Source organism: Aythya ferina (assembly GCF_964211825.1).
Source record: "Aythya ferina genome assembly, chromosome: 15".
NCBI classification, from domain to species: domain Eukaryota; kingdom Metazoa; phylum Chordata; class Aves; order Anseriformes; family Anatidae; genus Aythya; species Aythya ferina.
In genome coordinates, this window is record NC_140314.1 from 17,441,774 (window position 1) to 17,462,757 (window position 20,984).

Consider the following 20,984-nt stretch of genomic DNA (forward strand, 5'->3'; position numbering starts at 1 on the left):
CTGGAAGCCCCGCCTCTTTTTTTGCCGCTGCGCGCAGCTCGCCCTACCGTGCTGCCGCCAGGGCCCGCCGGGGAGGGTGGGTGGTGCCTAGTCAGCTCTCCCGGAAGCAGCGTGATGTAGCAGCCTGCCCGCGGCGCCTCCCGGGAGTGCTGGCCGACGGTGACGTCACCCCCCTGCTGGGCGGGGGCGCCTGAGGGAACCGTGGGGGAGGCCTGAGGGGAGGAGCGAAAGGTGAAGGGCGGCCTGAGGGCGCGGTCCGTGTTTATGGAAACTTTATTTTATTTTATTTTATTTTTTTTGCCGAATAATAAAATCCGAGTAAACCGAACCGTTGCGTTTTCGTTACTCGCGAGCACCCACTGCCTCTGCCTTGGAATCTGACGGTGGGCCGGGGCTCCGTGTGTGCGTCCCGGTACCGGGAGGTTGCGCGGGCCCCTTGCCGGGGCGGCCCCGCTAACACCGGGTGTTGGAGGGCGCCCCGGTGCCGGCACGTGTCCGTGCGGTAGAGCCCTGCAGAGCAAAACGTCCCGGGCCTTCGCCTAGTGCACCGGGAAGTGGTGTCTCGGGCGCAGTCAGGCCCCTGGCAGATGCCTTCGGCTCGGCAGCGTTAATCAGCTCTGATCTAATTACTGCCGAAAGGCTGAGCATAAATTGCTGAGCGTGGCTTTGAGGCCTTTCTAAGCCGCGGTAGTTGAATTGCCTCCGGATAACCTGGCTGATGTGAGCTTGTGATTCAAGGTTAACCTGATGCAAGGTTGCAATTCCTGAAACTAAGTGTGAGAATTTAATTGCAGCAGTTTGCCATGAAAGAGTTAAGCATATAAGATGAACTTTAAAAGTCCTCTAAAACTGAACGAAAAATCGGGTTGTTGCTCACTGCAGAAACTAAAGGAAGGTGAGAGGGGGAAAAAAAGCATGCCCAGGCCAATGGTTGTACTCATGGATAATAAACTATGAGCTGGACCATGAAAATGGTGAAAGAAGGCTTAGCTGATTCCACATTATAACTGTATGAACACTGAGCAGCTTTAAGCAAGCAATACAATCGTTCTCATCCAGAACAACAAACCAAAGATCAGGTAAGATCTTTCAGCTGATAGAAGCATGTTAAAAATATTGGTCCTAGTTGTTAATCCTTTCTATGTATGTGTATTGCATAAATCATGTTGTACACATCACTCACTGGTAAAAGATGCCTTGCTGAGAATTCCACCCATGGGCTGACCAATCTGTGAGAGTTTCAGGTGTAGGATGTGATTAAGGAGACATTGTGGAGGCAAGGACAATATTAAGGAGGTATTGGGGAGGCAAGGACAATCCTCACACAAGGACTGTGTATCTTGAAACAAGACACTGGAACTCATGATAAGGAGGCGGCAGAAGGACAGAGAAACAAATGTAAAGACTATAAATCTCAAAACTGGACATTGGAATTCATTATAAAGATACAACAAACGGGAGAATTAGCAACAACCAGCTCTTGCAATTAAGAAACCTGCCAACTCAGCAGATTCCTGGCCAAAGGTGAAAAGTACACTGTGAGGAAGACTCGGGGTCTTCCTCCCAAAGACCCCTGCCCACAATTCTTGGGAGGCTCTACGCAGGCGCAAGGTGCCAAAAGGCTAATTAGCATGAGAAGCGAGGGAAGGCGGGGATAGGTAATGAATATGTATAGGTGCTTGTAGAATATTGATAGATTGATTGTATAAATTCAAGACTGCTTTCTGCTTTGGGTATGCACGATAGGTGGAGAGATCCCCCGTGCATCCAGCACTGCAATAAAGAGTATAACACTTAAGGAAATTTCGGCTTCGATCTTTGAATCAGATGGACTGCAGAAGTGAGCCTGAAAATTGTGGGATGACGTTAAAGAACAGTTAACGCTGTAAGAACACGCTATGTATCAAACACTTAGGAAGCAAAACAGATTTTATGCTAGAATGATTATGTTGTTGAACAAGCTACATTATTTATTTATTTATTAAAAACAAATTGTACCCTATAAGCAGCTCCAGCAACACAGCAGTGGCACTCTGTGAGAGTGGGAGCTTTGGAGTCGTGTTTTCGTGTTATGTACCAGATGTGCAAAATATCAGGAGAATGTGGCAAGGTATTGACCCAAAACCAAGCTTTTGAGGAAATAATATATTTTGCTTTTATATAAATTGGAAGTAGATAACATAATTATTTTCATTTGTTTAAATTGATTTTATGGTATAGTAACTCAGAGGAACAGAATAGTAGTTACACTTCAACCATCTTGAACTGACTTATTGTCACAGGTTAACAAGTGATAATTACTCCTGTTACATAACCTGATTATCTTTCACTTTAAATTACTCTTTGTGGAAGCCTACATAAACTTACCAGACTAATTATTTTTTGACAATTTCAACTGCTTATGTAGTTATACTGACATGTGGACATGGAACCTGGTTATTGTTGCTTATGAGAGAATTATTCCAGGAGAGAGAGAGAGATTAAATACCCTTTAAAAGGAATTTGGAAACAGTGCATTTCTGTATCAAGAAGGAAAGACCCTTGTACCTTGCTGGAACATCACTAAAGTCAGCTAGAAAATCTTGGAGTTGCTTTCTTGGAGAATTAATCTTTTGTCATCTTAAAACCTGTTAAAAGAGATGTTTCATCGCTTTATGTACTGATGATTTTGAACAAACAATCTAGGTTAATTATTTGACAAAGAGGAAAAACTCAATGTAGCTGGAAGTTATAGAGCTTTTTTGCGCTTTGGAGAAAATTGTTATTCTTTGATTGTTCCTAACCACTGTAGTAGAATTGTTACTCAGAAGTGCATATTTTAGTTGCTTTTATAAGACTGACCAAGAACCAATCTACAGCCTGAAAAATGTGTAATTGTAGATTTTTTAGTAGTAGTTAGTAGACCAGAAGAACGCACGTACTCTCCTTTTCACCACTTTAATACAAGTAGATATGCTCCTTGTCACTAATCTAAGTTATAACTTGTAATGTTATAATAACCTAACATCTATGATTGAGTAGTTCCCTTTCTGGTTTAAGTGATATTTTGAGCTAATAAAGAGTTGGGACTTAGTAGAAATTAAGTCATTTATGCAGCTGACTACCAGAAGTATGGTCAGATTTTCTTAGTATTTTTTCCCCAATAAAATTATAAAACAAACCAGGCAAAGGGACTTCACTTGAAATCCACAAATTATTTTCTGAGAGGAAACAAAAGAACAGTCTTATTTTTATAATTCAAATGTTAAAAAGTAAATGCTCTGGAGCCCATCTTTGCGTTCACTAATCAGGAGAGTTACATAGCTATGAATAGCAGCATCAGATGATTGTAAGACAAGTAACTTGTTTTTTCAGTGCATTGCATTTTCTGCAGCATCTTGAGTTCTTATCATTGAACATTTTCTGACATTAGGATTTCAGTTCATAGAAATTTCTAATGTAAATAAGTTATTTATGTGTAGAGATAATTCCAGGAAATGTATTCCCTTAAACTATTTTGGTTTTGTCGTTTTGAAAGAGGCCTTGATTTTCTTTTCCAGACACAGAATTCCATCATACATATGCACGGTGACATTGTGCTCTTTCCATAAGCAGTGGTTTGCAAATATATGGCTATTCCATTTCCACATGTATTTTGGGAAGAAAAAGAAATTTCCTGAATAATTAAAACAGGAAATTTCAAAAAAGTTTTTTTTTAAAAAAAACTTTTTTTTTTTTTTTTTTTTTTTAACATCTGTACAAACAGCCAGTTTGGGTCAGGCATAAATATGTGCTTTAGCAACTATGAAAGGAAGTATTCACCAAAAAAAAAAAAAAAAAAAAAAAAAAAAAGTATATATAAATTCTATAAATAATTCTCCAAGGTAGAGCTCAACATAAAACAACAGGATGAAATACAGGATTCCTTCCATGAAAGGCATGCTCAGAAGTGTTGGCCTGAATTACTCAGATAGTAACAGTTAAGCCATATTAAATCTTTATGAGAAGACGAACCTTAAAAATAATGTCCTTTATTTTAAATAATCTGGTTAATGTAATCCATTCTATAAGTCAATTTGCAGTTGGTATTTTTTATACCTGTGTTTTTTTTTTTTTTTGTTTTGTTTTGTTTTGTTTTTTTGGGGGGGTATCTTGATGTTTTCCTTAGGATACACAGAAATGAGTGAAAAGTGCTTTGAGCAAAATAGGAAGACCTAGTGCACATTCTTGTAGCTGGACAGCATATGGAGGAGGACTCCCACCTAAGGTATTGAAAATATTAGGTTTTTATTTATTTATTGGTATTAATGAATACCAATGAATTAATGAATCCTTTATACCCCCATGGAAAAATACTGAGTATGGCATGCAAGTCATACTCTGTGGCATTTTATCTGTTCTGTCATGTGCATGCCACACTGTTGAATAACCTAACTGACTGCATTACTGACACAGCAAGATCTTTTCCTTTACAAATGCTGATGATATAGTATACTGTCACTTCACAGTTAGTGGTCAGAATACAGGCTTGACCCCTGAAAATAAGATGAATTTTTAAGTTAAGTCACATGAGAGCAGAATATTCTGTACTAGACAATACTTAACTAATCTCTGTAGAAATAAAAAGGTTTTGGTGTTTGTGTGTGTGTGTGTTTTTTTAACTTTCTTGTTTATTCTTTCTTAAAACATTTATATATCCTTATTCAGTTACTCTTAGACTTGAGCTAAACAGCATAACAAGATCTTCCTACACACGTTATGTTGCCAAGTTGTGCTTATGACTCTCTGTGTAACCATAAATAATTACTTACTGTATGCAAAAAGTAAAGGAATTGATAATACCCTAACAGAGAAATGATTTCTGCTATCACTGAGCAGCTCTGGGTGGCAGAGGGGCAGCTGAGTATTTGAAGAACAGCAAGTGAAACTGCAAATTTTGTTATATGAGCCTGATGTTAGTTGTGAACGTTTTTTATTTCCTTAGGAAAAAACTTAGCATTTTTTAAATTAATTTAAAACTCCTTGCTGAGTAGAACATTTAGAATGTTTAAGCAAGCAAAACATCTACATTTTTTTTGTGTCTAGGAATTAAAGTAGAAATCCTTGTCATATTTTACATTAAACTGAAGTATTAGTATGCAGCGGAGAGTATCCCGTGTTAGTTTCAGTGTCTCAGTGTTAATCTGCGGCAGAATTAAAAACTAATAAACAGTCACTCTGTAGCAGTATACAGCTTTTACTGAGCCTAAGGAGAACGGATTGCCTGCTCCAGCAGCATTGTGAGGACCAATTGACCAGCAGAGGGCACAAGTCCCACTCCAGGGTTCCTGGGGTGCTGGTATCTACAAACCGATGGCAGGTGTCATAAGCAGAGCTAGAACAAAAGGAATTCCTGCAGGTTGAAAGGTTCAGAATTAGAAATGACTTCTTGAATTAAGAAAACCCAACAATTTCAGTGTAATATTATAGCATGCAGAAGACCCCTGTCTTGCACAAGGCTAGCTGACATTAATGCCAGCCACCACTGTGAGCATTAGCTGGAGGCCTCCAACCAGCCCATGACAATAATCTTGAGTGAAACATGCTGCAGCACGACAAAGGTGTGGATGGCGGGTCTGATGAGGGTAAGAAGAAGAAGGGTAACCCTTTGCCAGGATGGGTGATCAGCTAGAGGTCTTCTTTTAGCCAGGAAAGAAAGAGTGCCAGTCCCTGCTTTTAAACTTTTCTGAGGAATAATAAGGATGATAACTGGTAGGTGTCTCCATAAATGAGAGGGAGATGGATTTAAGCTTTCTTTTTCCCCAGTTAGCTCCATAATGTACCTAAGGCTTACTCAGGCCTCTCTCTCTTTGCATGTTTGAAAACAATCAGAGTGTATCACCTCAGGCTGGCAGGGGAAGGAACAAGAAAAATAAGTGCTTGTCAGGGTATGCTACTACAGGTTAGACCATTTCCTGATGTTGTCACACATTTCAACAGGAAGAGTGACAAAACTGGAACCACATCAAGCCATACCTGAAAGTCACTTGAGATGAACAAGCAACTACTCAAAAGCATGCTGTCCTGAAAATGCATTGGTTGAATTTTTATTTTTTACATCATTATATCATTATAGTCAAGGTTCTTAGCTAAGATATCCTTCCTAAATGTTAGTTGTCCAGAGTATGTAAAAAAAAAAAAAAAAAAAGAGTAAAACTTGTAGCTGGTAGCTGGACGAGAAAATTTAAATGCCACACGGTTTTGAAAACGTGATTTAAAAATGAAAGGGAATATGCAGGGCATTTTGTATTAATTCATACCAGAAATACTAAAGAGGAAATAAATTTGAGACTCTGAAACAAACAGTTCTGCTCTATAAGGTCTCAGTAGTTTAACTTCAGTTTTCCTGTTTACTGAGCCTTAATGCTGCATGCACTCAAGACTTTTAAATCTTTTGAGGTGCTTTACCATTTTCATAAGGGACTTGCAAACTCACAAACTCTCTTTTGATCACAAAAAATGTATCTGTCTGGACATAAAGGCTATATTCCAATAGGAATAATATATATATTGTTTCAATTCTTGGTTTAATAATAACTGATCTATTCTAGCTGGTTACAGAATTTTGACTAGGGTTGGGAAAAGTCAGGAGTTGGGACAGTTCTGTGGGCAGTTCTCACAGCACCTCTCCATGTCCAGGGATTTAAGGACAATCACTGACGGTGCCTAATATATCTTGAAAAAGGATGTCTATATCTATCTATCTATATAGATATATATACATATAAAGGTACTTTAAGGATACAAGAAAAGCACATCATGAAGTTATTAATCTGTCAACTCTCTTCTTTCCGAGTAGCTTTAAAGTTTTCAATGTTTACATGTTTCATTACATTTTCAAAAAAAATAAAAAAAAATAAAAAAAATCCTACAATTTTTCTTATTATTTTTTGTGGTTAAGAAGGTTTAAATGTAGCAATATATGCCCATTTAATTTATTGGATTATTTCATTATATTCCATTTTTTCTATACCGTTGTTTTATTCATTTCTACATTACAAACAGGCATTGGAGGTTAAACTGAGGAAAATACACACAGTTTCTGGCCTGCTTGGTAATATGATATTTACATCACTGTTGTAACTGGCTAACTCATTATCATGAGCTTCAGCTGTTTACATCTGATTTTAATTTTATCATTTTCTTTAACTATGGCTGTGCTGATTAATAATGTAAGGCATGTAGATTACTTCCTTTGAGAGAAAGAGAACGTCATTGCATCCACTGTTAGTGTGAATCTATCTCAAGTTTAGATCTTGATGATCCTTATGGGTCCCTTCCAACTCTGGATATTCTATAAGTGTTTTATTTGAGGAGTAATACACATTCTAGCTGTACTTTGGAGCTACGTGTTTTTGTTAGATTCAGTATCTTGATTTCCACCTCCATGGTCCTGTCCTTATTTGCTTGGCTTTATACTTGGAAGATAAGAAGAACATATGTTTAATCCTAGAGAATTCTAACGTAACTGAAAAGACGGATTATAGCTAAAGTGAATTGATCTCTTTTTCTATCACAGCTTATATATGCAGTTTAAATCTGCCCATAAAGAAGATGGAGGAGGTGAAACCAGTGGTTTGTAATCTAACCCAGAGGTTAAGTTTGTTCAGGAAAGAACACAACCAGAACTGAAGAATACCCCCATCCACAGAGGGGGCCCTACCATAATAACAGATGACTACACAGCGACGCAAAGCACACCAAATAGTGGCAATCAATGGCTTACTTCTGAGCCAAACTAAAATGCTAGCATGGACACATACTTTACCAATTCGATCATTCCTGCTAAAAAGCAATCCCTGTGAGTTTTGTAGGGCACCTTTGCATTAAAACAAGCAGGTATCAGGACAGATTTTCTCTTTTTTGCAGTAAGGTATCCTAATCACAAGCTCAACTGTTGCTGGCACATCTTTCTGTCTCTGAATAAGAAAATCTCATTCTTCTCACAATTTCAACAGAAAGAGTAGAGGGAACAGTTGCTTAAAACCTCTTTAGGGCTGGCAATCAGATTATCCTTTTCATAGGTGAGTTAAGTAGGATAAGTATCTTCAAAGATTCTAAACTGTCTCTCTCATATCCTGAAAGCTATTAACACATTGTAACTGTCTGCTCCCCGCAGGCTTAGGTCAAAGTGGCTAAATGCTACACCTCTCCGCCTCTCTTAATCATATCTACTTGGCAAAAACAGGGAGTCCCCCAACAGTACATTGGCTCTTGTGAATCCCTAACTTTGTCTTTTTACTTCAGAGGAAGCTCAGACCCTTCACACAGAGAACCAACCACTATAATGCCTAGTTATAGATATAAGCAATTATTCATCAGCTGATCTTAGCTGTCAGTATTATTCCAAAAGGTCAAGAAGTCATCCAAGACTCAGGATATAAGCACTAGTAAAAATGGCAAAGTATTCTCAAGCTGAGTATAACATATGTAAGGAATTCTTCAGTTTTGCCACTGACATATTTCAAGTCCTGAGCGGTAGTGTTTACTTTTTGCTTTATGTCACTCCACCTCATGTTAGAGTACATTATTACAATGATTTTGCTTTTCATCATGTCACCTAAAACATAATGAAACAAAAGCTGCTTTGCAAAAGTAGCAATTATACACTAAAAAGCTGAATTTAAATACAACTTTAAATAAGGAGGGGCCAGATTTGACTAGATTCTTTCAGAGAAAATACTTTTTAACAGAAAATAACAAAGGAGAATGAACTTAGCTGGTATCTTTGATCTAGCTTATTTCTGTTTTTATATTGCTGGGCATCAAGCTGATGAGATGTTTCTATTTTTCCCTTACCATCGTTACTGAAATACAGGGTTTAAAATACAGCTTTTCTAGAGTGAAGGAGAGAGAAAAAGTCTGTAACCTCTCACAAAACATGCACACACTTCCCAGATAAAATTTACTTGTAGGATTCACCCTTTATTCCTTCCTGGCAATTTTCATTTCAATTTTTGATCTTTCTTGAACAAAAAACATTAAAATACAAGGATAAATATAGTAATTTCAAAAAAATGCAGAAATTACTAATAAGAAGTGCTATGCATTGAAAGGACATAAACTGATACTGGAAAAATTTGGCAACGTGTAGATCAGCATCAGACACCAATACTCATCTTGCTAAGTGTTCTGGCCAGCAACTGGAATGTTTAAGTGTAGAAACTAGATATTAGAAACTTGTATAATAATTTTCTTTCACCTCTTTCTTCTAGGGAGAAAAGGTAGACTATTTGGTTCAACTAGAAAAAATGCAGAATACTTCATAACTGAAAGCCTATCAAAGAGAAATATTTAAAACAGTATTTCAATTCTTGTTTGTTAAACTAGAAAGATTACCATTTTAAGGAACTCATATCCTCAAAGTAGAAAAGCATAAGAATGAATGCTGCTGTGGAACCCCTAAAGCTATTTTTTATTCAAATATATATCTTTTTATATAAAGATATAATATTTTCTTTAAAAATAATTTCGTCCCTCAGTCCGGCATTTTGGTATTCAAGCCAGTACAGTTTTTTTGTTTTTTTTTCCTCTGCTGCAAGCCATATCATTAAGCATATAGGTATACACACATTACTCCTAAATATACACAATTTCAGAAGTGAGAAGAGTCATATGAGAATTAACTGACATAATATATTTAATTTCAGAGTTCTCATTTTGCAGTACAGAAGAGAATCCAGGTGAATGGGCAGTGTACAGTGTCCATTAAAAATAATGGCCCTGATGGAGCAGCACAACCTCTGACAACAACGTGAGTCCATCTACGGACTGTGTGCCCAGCAAGGCAGGATATGAAGTCATAGAAGTTGCTTTCTCATACCTTTTTGCTAATCTTTTTTTTTTCCTCATTTTTCTTGTACTCTTTTACTCTGTGGTAGGAACTCAAAAGAGGCTTTATAACCACATGTGCTTCCATGAAATTTGAGTTTATATGCTATAAGACCTAAACAAAACAAACACTAGATTTTTTTTTATTTTTTTATTTTTTTCATTTAAGTGAAATGCTCTATTCTAAAATGTAGCACCCCACCCATGGGTTGTATACGTAAGAAGGTTTTAAATTGACAGGAGAGTTAACATTCTTCCAAACCTCAGTCTGGAGCATATATAATTACGCTAAGTCATTGTTAGAAGCTATTTTAAAAGGCAATGTTGCCTACCATCTGAGTTTTTTTGATACATATATTTTTTAGGCACGTCAGCTTTGATACAGTCTCTTTAAGAGTACATTATTATCATGATAGAATAAGCAGCACTAGCCCACTTCAAAGCACTAAAAATAAGACAATGAGCTAAGCTTTTCTAAGTTTTTCTTCTCTTCACCTTACTTTGCATGGGGCTTCCGTTGTTCTGTGTCTCATTACTGAAATTTGTAAAATTGAGCTGCTAGCATTTAAACCTACACAGTGGTTGCAGGGATTTAAATAAAAAAAATATTTCTTTAAACTGTTGAATTTCAGATACTAGATAGCTATTGTGTTTTTTTTTCGGTTGGTTGTTTTTGGTGTTTTGTTTCTTTTTTTCTTTTTTTTTTTTTTTAGTTCCCTTTTTTGTTGTTGTTCTTTAGTGGTGTTTTTTTCTGTTTGTTTGTTTTTATACATTTTTCTTTATGTTTTAGAGATAATAGGAATTAACTGTTTTAACTGAGAACAGAACCTAACCTGTAGTACATACTGCATATGCTTTATTTGTATGTTTTCACGACCAGAGTTTTTCTGCCTGTCAGTTGAAATGTTTTAGTATTGAACTTACTGCCATTCCTTCCCCTTCTCAAAGGCTCTCCCAAATTATTTTAATAAATATTTTAATGAATAAATAATGAATATAAATTTTCTTCTTGAAGAGAAAAAATGATTGTGTTGATTAGATTTTATTTTTACTAAAAACATGTTACCGATTTACCAAAGGGTTCTGTTAACAGAACAGGATGTCCCTTATCTTCTAAATTTGTGTGACTCCAAATTTAATTATATGCTTCAGGCAGATAGGAAATATGCCTTGCTCAAATAAATTACTTGGGCTGGTACAAGAAATTTCAGGAGCTATGGCATACAAGTCAGATGAGATGATCTGAATGTCAACTCTTTGAATAAATCACAAGTGACTTAAGAAGCTGAAGAAGGAGGTGGGCAGAGGTCAAATCTAAATGATGATTTATTGAGATAAAACATCAAAGTACAGAAAGAAAGAAAGAAAGAAAGAAAGAAAGAAAGAAAGAAAGAAAGAAAGAAAGAAAGAAAGAAAGAAAGAAAGAAAGAAAGAAAGAAAGAAAGAAAGAAAGAAAGAAAGAAAGAAAGAAAGAAAGAAAGAAAGAAAGAAAAAGAAAGAAAGAAAGAGAAAGAAAGAGAAAGAAAGAAAGAAAGAAAGAAAAAGAAAGAAAGAAAGAAAGAAAGAAAGAAAGAAAGAAAGAAAGAAAGAAAGAAAGAAAGAAAGAAAGAAAGAAAGAAAGAAAGAAAGAAAGAAAGAAAGAAAGAAGCAGCTTACCAATAAGTAGTCACACTTCTTGTGTTGCTGGTGACCCTTCTTGAAGGAATCATGCTGCCTGGTGTTTTCACATGGTTTCCTAAGTCCAGTATTTCAAGTAAAATTAGGGCTCCCGCAGCTCCTCCTCTTCCTTTCAGCCTGCAGTCATAATGATCATAAAGGCACCCACCTAATACCAGTTCTCCCAGTTGTGGGGTAATCAGCTAGGTACGCAGATTACAGAAAAATGAAGAGGGTTGGGGGGATACAATATATGTGCTACAATTAAAAATATTTATTTCTTTATATAAAAGCAGTTGTTTAATGTTTGTTTTATTTCTGGCCAAAGGAAGATGCATTCCCTTCCCTAGGATCAGGGATGATATTACAGATAATTAACCACTTTGCGTTACATTTTAAGTCTACTTCACTGCATGCATAAAGCAAAATGTTTCCACATATCCATAGGCAAATTATTCACTGCTTCAACATAAATTCAAAAATAAAAAACACTACCTTACTGAAAGTGAGAAAATGACCCTTTAGTATCTCAACACACAGTTACTTGAGAACATCTATATGTTTGAAACAGTGATGTACAGTATTGACTTTTTTTTTATTTAATAAATACAGTTATTTTCTTTGGTGGCTATCGGAAAAATCAGTGCTTTTTATATTGGTGGCTATCAGAAAAAAAATCAAAACAAAAACTCTGCAAGGTATTCTACAGAATAAACATGAATTAGAATTGCTATATAATTAAGTTGGGGTACGTCTCCCCTTGACCCTCCAATCTAAATAAGACTTGGAATCAAGCAAAGATTATCCGTTCCTGGCAAATCCTTCCTAGGGATTACATGGAGCATAAACTAATAAGGGTTTAGCTTTTCTTCTTTCTGAGGGAGGAAATAAACAGAATAACATTAAAACATTAATGTGGCGTTAAAGAATTCCAAACAGAACTAGAAAATTAAAAAGGTTAGGATTCTCAAAGCAATATCAAATCAGCATTGAGGTTAAGAAATGCAGCCTTGTAGATCACACAAAATTCAGAGTACTCCCTGTATGCAGTACTGTTCTGCTCTGTAAAGTTAAAGCATAAAATATAAGAAATTTTATATTTTAAATGATAATCTGCAAACAAAAAATGATGCCAATATCCAGCACCATAACACCCTATTTTGGGGTATCATAGTCACAAAATAAATCTAGACAAAATTTCTACTTGTTCAACAGAGTTTGGCAGAAAATATCTGCATTAAAATAATCGAAACAACAATTAATACAATTAGAATGTGCTAAGTTTTATGGCTGTTTATTTCTCCAGGCTTTGAAGGACTAATCAGTGAAAGCTACAGCATACATCCTAAACGAGGAAGTCTTAGAGGAATGAAATGCTATTTTACCAAACTCCTTTTGACTGCTCGATATCACCTATGACTTGATGCTATATATGCTTTAGGATCAGTGCTTTAAAGAAGTAAATCCATTTAGCAAGATTCACACCTTTAATCCCTTGCTCCCTTGTTTCTCATGCTGTCTTGCACATCCTGATGCCAGTTAGCAAGGCCTATTACACTCAATATAGCACAGCCCCTTATAGCAAATGCAAAGAGAATGACAGTTCAATCACTGCTAGTACGCATGGGGTAGTTCCATGGCATTTGATGATAGCATCTCAACATGAAGTTAAAACTTTTTCCTTTCTACATAAGATTTTTCATACATGCCATTTTAAAGCATACAGTCTCTCTGTGTGCTTAGGATGATATGAGCCTTAAGATTACAGGACCTGCAGACGAGTTTTTCACATTTGTTTTCTATTAAATTTAGTAAATACAGCATTGCAATTAGGAATTTGTTGTATTGTAAACTAAGGAAGTTAAGTGAAGTATTTGGTTCAGGTCATATTCCTTATATTAAAATGAAAACAAAAACAATAACCAAGGCTTAAGATTGCCAAAACCATTGGTGTCCTATTTTTCAGTTTGGACAATGGAAATTAAATTATGCAACATATCTACATCTCTTTGAAGATTCAGTGAACTCTGTAAGAGCTAGGTATCATCATCTTGCTTGAACACTGTCGTATTTATAGGGTATTGGGACTCCACTGCAACTGCAACCTTCAGACTCAACTGTTCTCTTAGCACTTCCTGACAGTGAGCCTATAAGAAGTCTCTCGCTCACAAATGTCTTGAACATGTCTTATCTTACCCATAACTGGTCACTTTTAAGGGAATATGCAGCCTATAGAATCATAAAAACTCTTTCTTAGTTTTAGGAAAAAAAATATTCTTAATCCAGTAATTGACACTATGAAGAAGCATAAGTTTACGTCTTTATAATTACAGGTTACATAAGTTGTTCTAAATTGTTCACATTATAAAGTACCCATGGCATTTGTTGCTGTACAAATACAGTGGTAAACAGGCCTTCATAGAAAACTCACATAATATGTTTGTCAGCATGACACAGATTAGAGAATGTACTTAAACTTGTACTTTCTACTGAGATTAGAATCCTAGCTTCTCCCTGGGAAATCAAAATAGCAACTAGTGGCTAAACAATAGCAGCTAAACAGATGTTTTACTGAATGCTGACCTGCATGTTGGGCACTTCCATTCTATGCATAATCCTCAGCAAATGACTGTTCCAATTCTTGGCTAGTTCAGAAGAATCTGATTTACTTGAGGTGTAGAAAATCATGGTCATGGAGCTGGCGGTTCTCTGTTTCATTTACTCCTTGTTCCACCCACCCACACTGAAAATGCAGTAAAGGTAGGAAACGATCCAATGGGAAAGAAAGAAATCCAAGCCTGTTTGACAGGTGACTCTTGAATTTATCAACACTATTGAGCTGCGCTGCCTTTTTGAACCCATGTATCTTAACATCCCAGTTTTATAGTTTTCACTTTTTTCCTACTCATAAGAAGTTCTCTGGCTATTCCCAGCAACCCACATCCCTCCTCAGTACTTCCATTTTTCTTGTCTCCTAATCATACATTCAGTAACTTCCCAGTTCCCAAAGGAGTCTGGATGGCATTTAAACAAGTTAAAGATAGCTCATTGGAGCAGACAAGGGGTACTTTGTCCTCACCTTTCCTTTGATGGACACACAACTTAGGTTTTTTGTCCTCTCCCAAGTGTCCAATTGCCATAAAATTATTGACAGATGAGAAAGCAGACATCATGAACAGAAAGATCATAAAGAAAGTTGTAATAGTTGTAATACAAGCAGCCTAGTAGGGTGTTACACCACTGACGGGATGGAGAGTAATATAACAAAAGATGGAAGAAAAAATAGATGAGACAAAAATATGCACTTAATTTTTAAGCAATTTACAGCACTTAATGAGATGTAATGAAGAGGTAAAAAGAAAAGGGTTGCACAAAATGATAAGAAGTATATTTTTGTCTCAGCCCTCTCAGTGGAATAGTCTACACAGTCTCTGTTAGTCTAAAGTCTACCTTCATCTTTAGTACTGCTTACAGTTCTGCAGTTTCCCCACATCTCAGTAAAAATATAACAGAACTGGAGGAATATTTGGATGAGGACAAATGCACGAAAATGAAATTTCAGAATAGTGAATTAAAATGGCAGGAAAGTAGTTCTTTATGAAAAGAACATTGTTTCTGTTTATGACAAAGCAGTCTAGATAATAAAAGTAGACAAAAGTCTCAGCTTTCCTCGAATTCAGTACATATTATTCCCCCTGTGCATTTGCATAGCTTAGTTGGTGATACATACAGAAATAATTATCAATTAATTTATTATTGCAGTAGAACAGACGTACTGCCTTCCCTGCCTGCAGGGCATAGTTTCATGAAAACATTTAGGCAAAAAGAAAATTGTTATTAGAGTCTCTTTCCCTGCAAGGTGGAACTGTCGGTTTGAAGCTACCTGCTATCAGATCACAATCCATAGAAACACATAAGTGGTCAGGGAGTTCTGCAAGTCTGCAGCGTTACTTTCTGCTCAAGGCAGGCCCCATGAAAGCACATTGCTTCAGGCCATGTGTAGTCCATTTATGAATATTTTAAAGGACTGAGTTACCACAGCCTCTCTGGGTAAGCTGTTCTGGTATGTGACCACCCTTTTATATACATACATACATACATATATACACATATATAAAAGGAATATGTATTTCCCTATGTTGAATTTCCCATGTTGGAACTTGTGCCCATTTGCCTCTTGTGTACCTCTGGGAAGCACCAAGCTCTACACCCTCCTTCTCTACTCCCTCTATTAGGTAGCTAATTAGACAACAATACCAACTCTCCTCAACATCATCATCTTTAATGCTGAGCAAATGTAGTTCTGTCAGATTCTCCTTGGCACGTTGTGAACTGCAGCCCCCAAGCAGCTTAGTGACCTTCACGAGCCTTGCTTTAGTATGTCAACATCCGTCTTCTACTAGGGGTCCAAAGCTACAGACAGCACTCCAGATGTCACAGAAACCAAAATTGAGGGGAAGAATCATTTCCCTCCAAAGCCACTGGCTATACTCAGCCCAGTATGCAGCTGGACACACTTGCTGCAGGGGCACACTGTTGACTCATGTTCAACTTGTCCACCATGACCCTGAGATCCTTTTCTGTGAAGCTGTTCTCTAGACAGTTTCCAACCTGTCCTGTTGCATGGGGTTATGCCAGCCCACATACAGGGCTCTGCATTTTCTGAGCTTCATGATGTCCCTGATAGCTCATTTTTCCAGCCTGACTAGATCCATCTGAGTAACAGCCCTGACCTCCTGTGTACCAACCGCTCCCCCCAATTTGCTATCACCCGCAAACTTGCTGAGAGTTCACTCTATCCCATCATCCCGCTCATTACAGCAGCCGTTTCAAGAATACACATTGATGTAACCTCTATAAAAAGAAATCACAAGAAGGATGTTTTAATTGCTGTGCTACAGCCTTCTAATTTTGCTTTACAAGAAAAATGGAAGAGTTGCATTGCTATCTCTGTTCTTACCTAGGTATAAAAATCAAAAGTAGGTTCCATGGGAATCAGGCCCTGGGTCCCTTGGGTACACATGCTACAGTGTAGAACTTTGCTTACAGTGTGTAAGAAATCTTCAGAAAGGCACAGATGACTGTTGAAACTTAAGAGCTAAAAAAGTCAGAAATTATTTACAGATTCCTTCCCTGCAATCTGCCAGTTCATGGCTTCGGTCAAAGACAGATGATATTTCTATATCATAAAACAGACAGATCCACATCACTATATATATAGTGCTCCAATAACATACTTGTAATTTGTTATTTACCTGGGTGATTGCATGCACTGGATGGACTTTGTGCTAGTAGCCATTACAGTTGAGAAGGAGAGGGTAGAATCTGGAACAGAACAAAGAACATTTATGTAATAATAACCTTTCCAGCAACAGTCTGTTATGGTCAGCTGCGCACTAGCACAACATTTCTACGGGAGGGACATGACAACATTGTTGCCAAAGGGCATGTTGAGGATGCTACAAACATGGTTCCCAAAATTCTCTTGGAACATATTATTCTTCTCATAGACTTACCATTACAAAAACAGTGTAAGTCATACCATAGGCTGGTATAGTCTTAAATCAAAGTTGAATTTTGTTCTGTATGCTAGAAATAGTTTTGAGATAGTACCGTGAAGTATGTTATTAAATATTATAAACTGGTTCAGGAGAATATTTTCAAATCATTTCAAACATCTCTCTCTCCAGGTTATGTTTTATAACTCTTACCATTTATGGAACAACATCCCCAGCAGCATGAGATGAAGAAAACATTGGTAAACAGGAAGCGTTGGTTCTGAAAAGGAGCTACAGAGGACGGAAAGACATGAAAGAGAAGGAAGCCAGCCAAACCTCTAAGATGTGGGAACAAAGCCAATAACTGTTTCCAAACAAATTCTGGAATAAGACTGTTCTTTTTATGAAGATGATGATAAATAAGACACCAAGGTGCAGTTCCCAGCTCTACCACAACCCTCACCAAAGAGTTTCACCAAATCACCCTGCTTCCATTCCCATCTATAACAATGGGAGAAATAACTTCTTCCACCATTCTTTATTAGTTGCTTGCTTAGCTCATTAATTCAGTGGGGTAGGAATATGTCATGTACATTGCAACATGCTTAACACAGTAGAATTCCGATTTTGTAGGACTTGCCTTAGATACCTACACACCCTAGTACTCCTACAATCATCATCATTACTAGAGATCTTCATAATAGCTAAGTTCTGAGTACATAAACCAACCCTCGTCCAAGGTAGGAGGTCAATTTTTTTGTTTGTTTTTAATTTCTCAGTAAAAATAATTGCTCTTACTAAACAGAAAGTGTTAATGAAAGCAACTTTTTCTGTTACTTAAAAAATACAGCTTTGCAGCTGTTTGGTCAATGGCAAACACACTATCATGTTTTTCTCAAAATCACCACCTTCACCCGCTCACAGGGGAACTGGATACCTTGCACTTATTCCTGTTTTAGACCATTCCAACACTTTTCATCAACATTTTAGAATAAATTAGTCCAAAAAGTTACCATCTTGCTGTGTATACAGACTAATATCCTCATTCTACACATAAGGAAACTGAATCATAGACCCAGAAACCAGGCCTTTACAAACAACTTAACAAGACTGCCCATAATATTTTTGTTCTGAGAGAATGTTCCTCAGTGCAACTATCTGCCTCAATTATATTAATCTATTCCTCAGATTTAAAAACAACTTAATTAAAGCTACCGTTGAGCACATGCAGCCTTGGTTGAGAAAGGATATTTGAAAAGAAAATGCTTCTCCCTACCCTTGCACGGCTCCAATTCACAATGTACAAATTCACCAGTAAGAAAGAAAATGCCATTTCTTGCATACACCTTCTACCACTTACCAAGTGCTTCAGAAAGAAGAAAGGGACACTAGAAAGAGTGAATATGACATTTCCACTGTCCTATAAAATATTATTTTAAAATGTAAAGGGAATTTTGAGTCCCATTAACTAAGTAAACAATCGTCATAATCTGTAATAACTTCCAACCTGTTACTAGTATATTTTCTTAGCTGTATACAATGGCAATTATTTGGACAACCTAACTCCCCTTGAAGTATTTATTTTTCAGAATTTTTGTCCTGATTTCACTAGATATTTTCCTTTTACTGCAGTTCTTGTGAATCAGAAATCCTGACTTGCATTCCTTACTTCATATAGTTTGTTACCTCACATCTTTTTCTCTTTTCTAATGGAAGCAGCTGTAGCCTGAGCATTTCAATCTCATGTGATTTTTCAAGGGTTGTAAGATTGCTTTCCTTCCTTCAGGGAAAATGCATTTTAAAATCACAGATGAAATTTTAGGAAGCATATTTAAATATAGAGCATGGGAAAAAGTACTCACACGCAAGCACTATCACCACCTCACGACCTAAGAAATACATCAAATCAGCTGTAACCTCTTAAGTGGTCTCTACAGAAAGATAAATATATTTCTTAAAAGTAACTGATTATATGATCGCTGGATAAATGCTGCAGAAGCTACTGGAACTTTGACAGCCCACTTCTGTGTCAATCCTGCTCATTTTAGTAGAACATTTCCCAGGGCCGCAGGACACCAAGAGGATGGTTCTATTCCAGTTCAAACTATTTACATATAAACTATTCAGTAGGTACAGATAGATAAATAATACACTGCTGTAATACTTTCTATTACTCTATGTATAACTTCTGCAAATACCACCTCACTTAAATGTTAATAGCATGAAATTTTGTGACAGTTGGATAACATGCATATGAGAAGAATTAGCCAGTTTAGATGAAAAATCCACATCAGCTGTACTAAGCCAACATCAGGTGCACCAGCACATTGCATCAGGCAGTCTCCTGAAGAGCAAACATGACATTTAATTCACGTTGCTCCGCTGGATATTGTTTTTAATGTCATATCCAGTGGTATGTTGGATGGGATACTGTTCAACTGGAAGTTTCACTATACTGCAGTTCAACACTATTAAAACACTCTAATAGGTGTGACTTATTGACCGGAAGAGTCAGTAAACAAATAATGTATAAGTGACAATATAAAAATAGTGTAACAGTAATTAGCAGCGTGACTCCATGAGTAATAAGAAAATTGTTTTGACCCAGTTGATGGCAGTAGCAACAAAATCTTCAAATAAAAATAAATAAATAGAATCTATTCCAACAGATGGATTATCTGCTATGGCTCATATATTAGCAAAACTTTCAGGATCATTGACAACAGTTATGATTGCCAGAGATCCCATTTTTCCAGCATGCAAGTCCAGCTCCCCAGGAGGTACAGCAGTAGCTCTGCTGTGCTCAGAACAGCCATGAGGTAGGGATAGAAGGAACTGCTGGCAGTGCACAGTAGCACCCTGTATCAGAAGCTGCTTGGCATCAGTCAGTGGGAAGGCACAGTCACAGAGTGAGCCTCTACCAGGATCCAGAACTATTGATGCCTATGCCTCGACGTAATGCCTCTCGAGCTGGAAACCATGCTTTCTGGTTTGTGAAAACTTCACGCCATGAGTGTGTCTGTTTATTTGGGCACAATGTACAGCCTTGCCTGGCTAATGAACTGCTTCTGGTGTTCTGCAGGCAGTTGCACAAAATTGTGTCAGGTGTGCAAAGGTATGTCAATATCCTACCTTCAGCTGATGTGTTTCCACATTTATCCCGCACTACCCTAACTTCTGTGCCAACACAAACAGTTCATAGAGTGGATTAATGAGAACATAACAAAAAACAAACCTGATCCATCTGTGCGTGCTTTTTGTCTTTTGCAATCAGACCACATATGATTTTCCACTTCCCTTGTGATTAAAGAGGAGCGATATGAAGCAGAAAACAGGGTATTTTGATGCAAAAGTAGAATCATACTTCAATACACATCCAAAAACATTTTATTTCTTTGGTGAAAATAGCCTTTACTACAAAACTACAAGCTGCTTTCCAATAGTAAAATGGTGTGAACAAATTCTTGGTAAATCCTGTTGAAAACAAGCAAAAAAAACCAAACACACACACACAAAAAAATAAAAAAAAAAATCAACCAACCGACAGAACCCCAGCTGTCTCTTTTTCTCCTCTCTACTTCTTTATCCAGTCAGTTGTAGTGTGATCCAATGGGTGTGGTATACTGAAATGTAATAATACTACACGCAAAAGAGAGAGAGGAAAAAAATCAATACACAAGATATTCAGGGGTGCATGAAGAAATGCACTGGTTTTAGTACAACAATAAAAACTCTAATGAAATACCTGGAATGTAGCAGCAAAGAAAAGTGATGTAAAAGCAAGCAGTGTTGTCTGTGTGTTGAGAAGCAATGACACCACGATCAGAATGTGAAACCCAGCTGTAGATTTTGCAAAATAATCCAAGAGTTGGAAGGGAAAGCATATACAAAAAGTAAATGATCTGGAAGTGGGGAAAAAAAAAAAAAAAAAAAAAAAAAAAGAGAGAGAGAGAGAGAGAGAGAGAGAGAGAGAGAGAGAGA

General features: G+C 37.0%; 1 long non-coding RNA gene across 2 annotated transcripts; it reads right to left on the reverse strand.

The window, feature by feature from the left end:
* Positions 1–13,716: 13,716 nt before the first annotated feature.
* LOC311445273 lies at positions 13,717–20,890 on the reverse strand. Of its 2 annotated transcripts, XR_014698330.1 has the most exons (4): positions 20,749–20,859; positions 20,545–20,642; positions 16,761–16,830; positions 13,717–14,248 (listed from the first exon to the last, which is right to left on the reverse strand). It is a non-coding gene; the product is annotated as an uncharacterized lncRNA (long non-coding RNA). The 2 variants fall into 2 exon arrangements; XR_014698329.1 differs by having other exon boundaries at positions 20,545–20,890.
* Positions 20,891–20,984: the final 94 nt, after the last annotated feature.